This window comes from Eptatretus burgeri, unplaced genomic scaffold, assembly GCF_056783735.1.
Source record: "Eptatretus burgeri isolate ZD-2024b unplaced genomic scaffold, Ebu_testis_v1 Ebu_testis_scaffold_3158, whole genome shotgun sequence".
NCBI classification, from domain to species: domain Eukaryota; kingdom Metazoa; phylum Chordata; class Myxini; order Myxiniformes; family Myxinidae; genus Eptatretus; species Eptatretus burgeri.
The window spans coordinates 287,501-298,071 of NW_028225106.1; the positions used below are offsets into that span (position 1 = coordinate 287,501).

The 10,571-nt window shown below is 41.6% G+C and overlaps 1 protein-coding gene and 1 pseudogene across 2 annotated transcripts in view; both read right to left on the reverse strand.

Annotated features, from left to right (window-relative positions):
* LOC147006644 (uncharacterized) overlaps nucleotides 1-10,571 on the reverse strand; it is a 205,073-nt gene that overhangs the window by 24,527 nt on the left and 169,975 nt on the right. The gene's annotated exons all lie outside the window — the stretch shown is intronic.
* LOC147006646 (uncharacterized) lies at nucleotides 1,969-6,155 on the reverse strand (annotated as a pseudogene).

Consider the following 10,571-nt stretch of genomic DNA (forward strand, 5'->3'; position numbering starts at 1 on the left):
GGGCGTGAGGAAGGGTAGGACAACTGAAGTCGAGATGGGATAAATCTGTGCAGGAGGGTGAGCTACTTTTTTTGAAAGAATTCCCAGGATGAGTTGATGTTGGAGAAAGTAGCGATGGGAGACCAGTCTATAAGTTTGATGGCTGCTTGGAGACCCTGCCAGTCGGCTTGAGTGAAATGCCAGACTCGACGGCGGTGAGGTGGTTCTCTGATAATAGCCAGAGAGATGTCCACTTTGACAAGGACGTGGTCAGAAGAACCGATTGGAGCAGAGGAGAAGAGCAGCAGTTATTGTCAGGGAAATTTGTCAAAATCAGATCCAGAAGAGATGGAGGACCATTGGTTGAGATCCGGGTCGCAAAGTTGACCGATTGACTCAGTCCCAATGAGTCGCAGAAAGCTTTTGCTGAAGTGCCATGACAGGTGAGAGAAGTACCTACACCTAGCCAACTGGAATGATGACAATTGAAGTATTAAACATGTGTTCCACATCACCACCCGATCATAATTGTGAAGTTCCATGTTGAATGATTAAGCGGTTCCAGAGAAAACATTAATTTTTTCTTCAATCTAATACGGCTGCCAAACCATGTGACCTCTGATGTCATGTGTGTGAAACTCTTGTTCCTCATGGAAAGGCGGCAATAAGTGTAAAGTTTCGGAGGTCCAAATTTTTTTTTGCGTTTTTCTAACATGGCTTTCACACCACGTGACCCATCACGTCATAATTATCATTACAACATTCCACATGAGTCGTTGCACGTTTGTTGAAAATTTCGTCTCAATCCAACAGCAGTTGCGGAGAATAGCACGAAAGTTTTGTGCGGACAAACAGACAGACTGACGGGCAAATGGCCCTCAAAACTCTCACAAGAGCCTCGACATTGTATACAAAAACAAGGACAAATGTGTCCACGAGCAGCGTCCTAAAGGTTTCGTCGGCTTAAAAAAAAAATATTTAAAAAATTTAAAAAACAACAACTTCCGATATTTCATCACGTGCCTTGATTAAGCCAATAGCGAAACGCGTTATAATGTATTTACGTACTTACGACATATCGTGTATTTACGAAATAAATAATGTATTAACGAAATTACAATACAATAAATGGAATAATCTTGAAATAGTAATGTGAACTTTTCGAAACTTTAAAGCAAATGTCCGAATATATTTTAAAGTTCATGATAGACGCTCTAAAAAGTCACCGTCTATGTGAGGATGTGTACATGTGCTCAGTATTTAAGGAGATCCGGATCTCGTATATACAAGAGCCGAGTCCCAGAGATTAAGGATTTGTCTTCACAAGAAGAAGAACAAGAACAAGAAGAAGAACAACGCCGAGCTCTCGATGAGCAGCGTTCGCAACGCGAGATGCTGCTAAAAAAAATCAGCAAAGTTGGTTTAAATTAAAAAAAAAAAAAATTAAAAAGTTAAAAAAAACTCAGATATCGGGTCATGGTGGGATACATGGTCGTGTCAAGTGAAGGACGGTGTCAAGTTCGCAATGGTACCCAGGTGGAGAGCAAGAGCGACTCCGGTAAGAGCGAACCACCTGATCGTTGTGTCTGATTCGTTCCCGCCAAATCACGTGTTCATGACTTTGACTGAGGAAGCTGAAACTTTCAAGCTGAAAAAGAAATAAATAAAATGTTGCCAATTAATCTTGATTGAAAAGTAAATGTGTTGTTGGAACCTTTTCATGAGAAATGTCCTCAAATACAACATGATTATCACATCGATGTGCTTGAACATGTTTCTGTTTTAAGAATAATATATATATATATATATATATATATATATATATATATATATATATATATATATATATATTTGCATTAAATGACCTTATATCTCTTTTGTCCTGGAAGAGCATCAATCTCCTTGGTAAAAGGTGTCCCTTATTATTGTATATTGCACAGAGAATTCCTCAACCCAACCCCCCCCCCCCACCTCCAAAAAAAACCAACAACAACTTTTCCAATCATTAATTTCTTTTTTTTGACACACTTGTGGGAGACCTTGAACACAGAAAAGACCCGAACATAACAGAAGATAAAGAACATCGTGGAAGGGGGAGGGAGGAGGCGGGGACACAACTCGAAGAGGATGGAGGTAAAATGGAGGGTCACTTTGATTAAGAATGGGCATGGTGAAGAATGAGATCAGAGGGAGGTGGGTGGACAAAGGGGTGAACAACCTGGATGCAAATACTTGCCCATTCTTCTGCACAAAACTGTTCAAGCTCAGTCAAGCTGCGTGGGGAGCGTTGATGGACAGCAATCTTCAGGTCATGCCACAGATTTTCGATTGGATTTCTGTCGGGGCTCTGACTGGGCGACTCAAGGATATCTTTTTGTTCCTTAGCCGCTTCAGTATGGCTTTGGTTGTGTACTTCGGGTCGTTCTCATTATGCAAGGTGAACTTTTGTCCCAATTTCAGTTCTCCAGCAGAGGGCAGCAGGTTTTCCTCTCGAAATATTTCTGTGTTTTGCTCCATCCATTTTCCGTTCTATCCTGACAACTCACACCCTCACGATGTCTCTCCGAAAAGACCGCCTGGAACATCCCTCCACCCCCAACCCCCTCCATCTACTTTCTCAACAACGCTTTTTTCGAAGTCCTTTCATTCAAGCTTCTGGGTCTCACTATCTACCACGATCTTTACGAGGAAAGCCACATCTCCAAGCTGGCCTCCAAAGTCAATCGCCAACTGGGCATCCTCCATTGTGCGAAGCCCTTCCTTGGCACACCTGAGATTCAAACCTTTTACCAAGCTTTCATCCGCAGTCTGATGGATCACTGCTCCCCCCCCCTCCGGGGTGGTTCTCATGCCTCACACGGGGCTCAACTTAACGCTGTGGAAACCAAGGCTTTTTGGATCATTGGTATCTCCCTGATCATGGGGATCTCAAGCTGAGTCGTTGGGATCTCTTACTCTGTCACCGGAGGCAGGTCGGTGGTCTACCTGTCCTCTACCATCTCCTCCCTGGCCTTCCCCCCCTGCTCTGTCTGTGATCTGTACCCCTGATATTTCCTCAGGGTACTCAAGGTCTGCCAAATCCCCCCTTCTTGTGAAAATGTCAAAATCAAGAATTACAGCTCACCTTCACTCTTTCATTCCTCTTTTTTCCTGCTTCTGAAATAAACTCCCACACTCTCCTCCCTCCAGGTCTTCAAAGCAGCTGTTCACTACCACCTCAGATCTTCCTCCATCCAAAACCTTGATATCCATGACCTCAGGTGATCCACCCCAAACCCACCTCCTTCAACTTCTCTATTTTCCTTCCTGACAGTCCCTGTAGTACCATCCTTCTTACCCCATCCCTCTCCCTTCCACAGATATCTTCTTCTTTTTTTCCCCACTATTTTGTGCTTCCCTCTCCCTCCCTTCTTGTCTCCGGCTTTGTGATATGTTTCTGTGTATTAGCTCTTACACAAGCCTCGACTTGATATGCAAAAAACAACAAAAAGTGCCCCAGTCCCTGATGATGAGAAACATCCCCATGACATGATGATGCCATAACCAGGCTTCACAGTAGGTATGGTGTCCTTTGGCTGATGTGCTTTGTTGGGAATGCACCAAATGTAGCGTTTTGCATTTTTCCAAAAGTTCCATCAGACCACAAAACTTTTTTCCACATGGCTTCAGAATCTCTCGAGGATTTTTTTGTATTCCTCAAGCAAGAATCAATGTGGGCTTTTTTTGTGGAATGGCTTCCTTCTTGCCACCTGACAGTAGAGCCTGGACTTGTGGAGTGCTTGGAATATTGTTGTCATATGGACACCAGTGATCAGTCCTTGCCATGAAGGCCTGAAGCTCTTTCAAAGTTGCCGTTGACCTCTTGGTGGCCTCTGATCAGTCTCCTTGCTTGGTCATTCAGTTTGGAGGGACGGCCTGATCTTGGCAGGGTCTTGGTGGATCCTTTTCCATTTCGTAATACGCTTTCCATTTCGTAATAATGACTGTCTTGACTGTGCTCCAAGGCTCATGGTTGAGCATTTGTTGTGAAATTCACTACCCAGCAGTGGAAACCCACAGGAACTGAAATGCTCAGAATCACTATAATTTCAACAGATGGAGGTAAATTTACCTGGTGTGTGATTTTGAAGTTGATTGGTTCCACCTGAGCTCGTTTACAAATGCCATTATTCGGGGGGTGGACACTTATCCAAACAAGACAGTCTCGTTTTGTGTTTTTAATTAATTTTTTGAGATTTTTATAATTCATTCTTCACATGGAAATTGTTGGTTACGATGTGTAAATAAAGGTGTAAAAAGTCCGATTTAATGATATTTAATTTCAGGCTTCAAGGCATCAAAAGGTGAACGTTTTTAAATGTGGTGTAGACTTTCTCCAGACACTACTCTGACTCATTCTCCATCCCAGTGAACATGACGTCTTCCAAACCACTCCAAAGTGCCTTCTTTGTCTCTCCCCAACTCTTTCCAGATCCATTTACAATCTTCCTGCTCTTTTGTCGTTCTCCCAGTTGTCGGTGTATATTTGTTGATTTATCTTTTTGTATCTTTCATTTGTCTTCTTTGCAATCGATGCGCTGAATTCCTTGTTATTTCCATCTCATGTGTAGCATCATATACTCGCACCTGTTCCTGGAAATTATTTTGCTTTGATGTATTCTTTGATGTCGAGATGCAGATGATGGATCATGAAACGCTTTGTTACACACAGAACAATTGAAGGGTTTCTCTCCAGTGTGTATTCTTTGATGTCTCGATAGAGTTGATGAATGAGTGAAGGCCTTGTTACACACAGAACAATTGTAGGGTTTCTTTCCGGTGTGTATTCTTTGATGTTGATGTAAGTTCGATGAATGATTGAACACTTTGTAACAAAGAGAACAATTGTAAGGTTTTTCTCCGGTGTGTATTCTTTGATGTCTCAATAAAGTTGATTGATGACAAAAGACCTTGTTACACACAGAACAATTGTAAGGTTTCTCTCCGGTGTGTATTCTTTGATGTTGATATAAGTTAGATGAATGATTAAACGTTTTGTGACACATAGAACAATTGTAAGGTTTCTCTCCGGTGTGTATTCTTTGATGTCGATATAAGTTAGCTGAATAATTAAACGCTTTGTTACACACAGAACAATTGTGAGGTTTCTCTCCAGTGTGTATTCTTTGATGTGCCAATAAAGTTGATTGATGATAAAAGACCTTGTTGCACACAGAACACTTGTGGGGTTTCTCTCCGGTGTGTATTCTTTGATGTCTCGATAAAGTTGATTGATGATAAAAGACCTTGTTACACACAGAACAATTGAAGGGTTTCTCTCCGGTGTGTATTCTTTGATGTTGATGTAAGTTGGATGGATGATTGAACACTTTGTAACACACAGAACAATTGTGGGGTTTCTCTCCGGTGTGTATTCTTTGATGTTGATGTAAGTTGGATGGATGATTGAACACTTTGTAACACACAGAACACTTGTGGGGTTTCTCTCCGGTGTGTATTCTTTGATGTCTTTGAAAGTTTGCTGAATGATTAAACACTTTGTTACACACAGAACACTTGTGGGGTTTATCCCCTGAATGTATTTTTTGATGACGATATAAATTTGATGAAGAACAAAAGGTCTTCCGGCATTGTAAACACTTGTAGGGTTTCTCACCGGTGTGTGTTCTTTGATGTGTCAACAAATATGAAGAAGAAGCAAATCCCTTCTGACACACAGTGCACCTGTGTGACGTCTCACCTGAGCATATTTTTACACATCCTTGTAAACACCATGAGGAGGTGAAGTCTTTGTTGATTACAGAAAACTTGTTTGGCTTCTCACTTGTTTGGCTCTCCTGTTGCAAGACGTTGATCCACCTGTCACAGTTGTTGTTTGTAGACACACCCCGAAACTTGTCACCATCCTGACACAAAGTCTCTGCCAGGTGATGATTGAAAGAAACTTCTCTCTCCAATGACGAGGAACAGTTGACACGTGAAGATGTTTCAAATTTTTTCTCTGCAAATTAAGAATGGAGCAAAAACATCAATAAATCACATTTACAACTTGAACAGCACTCGGAGAGCACATAGTCTCACCTTGCACTTTCATTCTGAACAATATTACCATTATTAACTGAACACTCCACTATTATGGCCACTACTATCATGGCCCACATACCCGTATCATCCATACACCCTGTTATATCACATTGTTTTTTGGAATGGGTTATGAACGTCAAAAATGTCATTATTCACTCACGTCTGGATGACTTAAAGCTCTTCGCACCGAATGACGAAAAATTTACAGAACAGCTATGACTAGTAAAACGGTTCTCTGCGGACATTCAGATGGAATTTGGACGAGATAAGTGTGCCAGACACACATTTGTACAAGATAATCAAGAAAAACAGACAACAAAAAAATTGACCTTGAAACAATAACAAAAAAACCGGAAGTTCACTGATCGAACCGGATCATATTGGCAGAATCTCCTTCACCATTCTGCTGTGTTTCCCACATGCCACTCCTTCTCATAATATATATATATATATATATATATATATATATATATATATATATATATATATATATATATATATATATATCGATATACAGCTCGGTTCTTGGAAATATTTTGAAGGAGATTTGTGTTTTGCAGTGTTCAAGTATGTCATTCAATTTAAATAAAGGTTTAAAGTTGTATAAATCAATTAATTCTGGGATTTCCCGCCGTTTTACCCGGTCTCTTACATCACCGAAACACATTACATTAATTATTCATTCCTGTTGTTACGGACATCTGAATTGTGTGATTTCACCAGAGGGTTTCGGACCAGTATAACATTTAATTGTGCTGTGGGTGAAAGTTATTTGTACTTGGGTGAAGGAATTGTTTTGTACTTTAATTAAAGAATTGTTTTCGCTGTTGAACGTCTGGTTTGGGTCACAATAACACCAAACGAGGCTGAACTGGCCAGAGCAATGACCACAACTCGAGGAGACACCAAAAACAATGCCAAAGTTGGCTCAGCAATGGTAACAAAACGAGTAAAGATAGTACAGCACTCAGAAGGAAATATCGAAATACCAGATGTGAAGATATGGCATGGGATCTTCCAGGGAGACAGTCTTTCCACCCTCTTGTTTTGTCTTGCTCTCGACCCGCTGAGTAACCTCATCAACAAACAATGACATGGATACACCATAACAACCAACAGAAGAACATCCAAAGAAACAGGAAAGGTGACACACCGACGATACATGGATGATTTAAAGCTCTTCCTCACCCAGCTGTTTAAGCTGTTGAAAGTCTGGTTGGGTCCCAATAACACCAACCAAGGAATGAACTGGATAGAGCAGATTATAAATCTTTCCCTCGCCTTTTCAATGCGGGCTGACTTTCCGACCTCCGGACCAACGAGCCATGTGTGATCCATCCCAGAACCCAAAGGGCTGCAGTCTTGACCCCATTCTTTCTCGAGGATGATCAAAACATCGTTGGATGATCTCACCCCCTCTGAAAATTCCTATCAACCTTGAGTTCAGAAATATTCCTTTTCCCTTGAAAACGAAGCTGACCTCCAGATGTCTGCTGCAACAAATCTGCGAGTGATTCTTCCCTGAACCCTCAACATGTCAGCGATGGCATCAGCATGTTTAGAGGGTAAACAGACCTCGTCTCAGTGAAAACTACATCAGAATTCAAAGTCTCTGTGTACTGCAGAGTCGGGTAAGAGTGTGTTACTTGTGTTGCCCCGATTCTCCATATTGGTTCATGAAAAAATATTTTCACGAAAAAAATAAGTGACCACTATATTCGTTATTGTTGTGTGTCTGTCTGTTCGGTAGACGATCCAGTCGAAAAAATTTTTTTTTATTTGAAATTTGTTCTCCTCTTGTTATCAGTTTTTCCGTCGATATGTTTGTCTGTCTGTCTGTTCGGTCCAGTGCTCCGTTAATACAATGGCGATTTCGATGAAACCTGGTTGGTAGGTTCATACCATGACCTAGTTGTATGCAAATGAGAACCGTTGCTATGGACACCACCGTTGCCTAGCAACGGAACTTTGAAATTTTTGAAAAATCAAAAAGTGTATTTTTTCAAAAATCAAAAATCGGGCCACGAGCGACTGTGGGCAGTACATTCAGCCATATTGTCCAAAATTTCCAGCCGGATCCTCTGAAAACTGTTGGAGAAGATAGACTTTGAATGAACCCTGGTCAAAAACAATAAAAAAAAAACGAAGTTCGTTGTATCTCACAAACTATGATTCAGATATACATGAAACTGGTATGGTAAGTTCATGGTATGTCCTAGTTATGTGAGAAAAAAAACGTTGCTATGGACCCCTCCGTTGCCTAGCAACGGCCGAAAAACCTCTAAATGTGGGGGTATTTTCACGGAAAAACAATCTGCAGCATTAACCCTTGAAGCAAGAATCATGAATTTTCTTGTGCTTAATCCTCAGGTCATTCCACATCGAACGGGCCCATCGCATCAGGTTCTATTGGGTAGGCGACTACACATGTCCACCTCACGGCTTGTCTGTCTGTCTCTCCCGAGCATAGCTCCGTGGGTTTTGATCCGATCCTGACAAAATTTTGGTGGGAGGTTTATATCATGATCTCGAGTTTTCCTGAAAATGGGCGTGGTGCGCCCATTATGGGCGGAGCCACGCCCCCAAAAAATGTGTTTTTAGGGGGTAGCCGATTTCAATTTGCATTTTCTCCTCGGGGGTTTGTCGAATCTGACAGGGGTTTCAGTATTTGGTTAGCCCAATGGCACCTGCATAGCCCCACGGAGCTCGATTTTTCATTTTCGTCCCAAGGTCAAGGTCACAAGGTCACCAACTTAGAAAATTGCGAATTCTGACATAAAAAATTCTTCTCCGAGGGGTTTGTCGAATCTGGCAAGGGTTTCGGTATTTAGTTCGCCCAATGGCACCTGCATAGCCCCACGGAGCTCGATTTTTCATTTTCGTCCCAAGGTCAAGGTCACAAGGTCATGAACTTAGAAAATTGCGAATTTTGACATAAAAATCATACGACCGCCCAAACTTTGAGAGCAAGGATGACAATATTTTTTTATGCATAATCTTGAGGTCATTCCCCACCTAAAGTCTTGAAACCATTTTGTTCTATCTCGAACACCTTGCCCGTGGCGCCCCCTTCAAGTTAGTTTTTACGCTGATTTCATCAAAGTATGGATAATCCGAGGAGTGTGAAATGCCATATAGCCGATATGACGTTATATTGTTCATGGAATGTTCCAGAGAAAGTTTTGCACTAAGGGTCATAATCCTTGACCTTTGACCTTTAAAGTTCACAAAGGTCAAATTTTCAAAGTTGTGGGAATCAAACCGGGTTTTCGACCTTCTTTGACGAACTAACTCCATTAAGCCATAGCACGTATCCTGTTTCCTTATTTTAATGTCCACAGCATTGTTTTGTGACCTTTAAAGATCATTCAAAGGTCAAATTTTGAAAGTTGTTGAACGAAACTGGGTTTTCGACATTCTGCAGCTAATAACCTGTCACTCGTAACACATCATGTTGATCATTTTTATAACTTGGTCAAACATTTTCACATTGTCTCATCCTTGACTTCTGAAACAATATTCATCGTCAAATACCGCTCGTGAACCATCGTCGTCTTCAGACTTGTCGATGTTTGCATTTGTTTTTCCTGTTTTAATTGACTCAAATGTACAGGAGGAATTGAGAATTTCTTCGACACACGCTTGGAACAAGATCACCCGTTGGATACAGAAATACTGTATATTGTACAGAGAAGACCCCATAAACCCCCAAAATTTTCACCAAAACCAACAACAACTTTTCCAATCATTAATTTCTATTTTTTGAGACACTTGTAGGAGACCTTGAACACGAACATAACAGAACAAAGAGTACATCGTGGAAGGGGGGGAGGCGAGGACACAACTACACTGGAGGAGGTACACTGGAGGGTCACTTGGATTAAGAATGAGCATGGGGAAGAATGAGATCAGAGGGAGGTGGGTGGACAAAGAGGTGAACAAACTGAATGCAAGCTCAAACACAGCAAGAGGGGGGAAAGGAAACCTGGAGATGGCACAACAAAAGGATGGTGAGGAATAAGGGGGAAAGGAAGAGATCAGTTTGTGGAGGGTTATTATTTTGGAGAGGGCTTGGTGAGGAAAGGAAGGCTATGAGAGGGGAGAAAATATCATGAGAATGAATTGGTGGGAGGGGTGGGGATGGGGGTGTTGGTGAATAGCCATCTTGAATACAGAAGTCAGGCTGAACAGTCTGAGGAAGTTGGTTCCACAGGCTGGAGAAAGGAGAAACAAATGAGTGGAAGTGAACAAAGAACCTGGATTTTGGGAGTTTCAACAGAAGTTGGTTACTGGAAGCTGTTAGAAAGCCCTTTGGAGCAAAATTCCGGGATGGGGGTACAGAGCAAAGCAGAGGAGTGCAGGACCAGAAAGGAGCCTTGAGAAGACAAAATGCCTTCCGGTGTGAGAGCACTAACAGACCCACAGATTCAGCTTCATTGTGACAGATTCCAATGATTGAGACGGACTTGGTTTCCATGGCATCAAGAAATGAAATGCAAGGAAAAGGT